Raw genomic sequence first — 1,258 nt, 5'->3', positions numbered from 1 at the left:
ACGGTGACTCCTCCCTTCATCCCTGGAGCGACCAGCCTCACCAGCTGCAGGTGTGTAGAGAACACACCTGCAGGGAATGAGCCCCAGGGCAGCAAGAGATCCCCAGGACGCCCTCTGGTGGATGACCTGCTGGAGGAAACAAAAACAGCCCAGAAAGGCCCGTTCCCTGACAATTATAACCAGCCTGGATTCCTATTTGTGGCTCCAACCAGGTGTATGTTCAGCATCACATCTCCCTATAAAGACATGCACCGGGCAGATACGACAGCAACACTGGATCAACTCACTGGCAACGCTGAGTTCTGACCCATATGGATGGTACTGTGACTCACCACCTGAACACGAGTCCAGACCTGCAGCAGCACTCCCAACACCACTGGCCTTCACTGGCAGGCCAGCGTTCCTGCCACACCACAGCAAAATGCTCAGGAGCAGCAAGGAACACAACAAAGAGCCCCAGATGTTGACCCATCTCCAAATGTCCCAGGTGCACAGGACGAGGCTACGTTTAGATGTTAGATAGGTCTCAGGTAGAACCAAGACTCTTCAGTAAGTGTTGCATTCTTCTCCATCAGTCTGAGGGTGACTGTGAGAGGTGGAGGACTTTGGGAGCTTCATCAGCACCAGACCACAGGATAACAAGCGTTTCCTCTGCGTGTTGTTTCAGAGGTAGACGTGGACGAGGCGTGCTGCTGCTCTCATCGCTGTGAGAACAAGAGTTGTTTCTCTTGTTTATTTAACCAGGATGAACTTTCAACGGAGGCCAGTTTCCTCTCAAGCGTTTTACAAACGTTCATATGTGCTGAAAAATAACCTTATTCTCCTCATTCATTTTGCATTTGCATCTCTCTTCAGAAAACTTTCCAGCGTCTCCTTCACTCTCACTCAAACAGCAACCGGCTGCTTCAAGCTGTTATTTTAACCTCCTGACCGGCGGCTCCGTCTCATCCGTGAACAATTGCTTCTTGTTGAACCTTGAGGCGAGCGCTCACTTCTTCCTTCGACTTCCTGCTTGGCACGCTCGCTCCAATGGTTGACCTTACATTCTGCACATGAGATAACGACACAAATAATTCACACTCCTTTATTTTCTCGTTCACAGATGGAAGAACAGAGAGGCTGGAAAATAAGACACCGGAAGTGAGCTGATAGAGGGCGAATGAGGGACGTTACGGCGGAATAGGAAGAGGCAGACGAGCTCACAGAGACCACACAGCAGTCATGTGGGACACAGACCATCAGCGAGAGGTGAGCGAAC

The sequence above is a fragment of the Stegastes partitus genome, unplaced genomic scaffold (assembly GCF_000690725.1).
Source record: "Stegastes partitus isolate 25-593 unplaced genomic scaffold, Stegastes_partitus-1.0.2 Scaffold890, whole genome shotgun sequence".
NCBI classification, from domain to species: Eukaryota; Metazoa; Chordata; class Actinopteri; family Pomacentridae; genus Stegastes; species Stegastes partitus.
The sequence above is the reverse complement of the archived record's forward strand: the minus strand, read 5'-3'. Positions refer to the sequence as shown.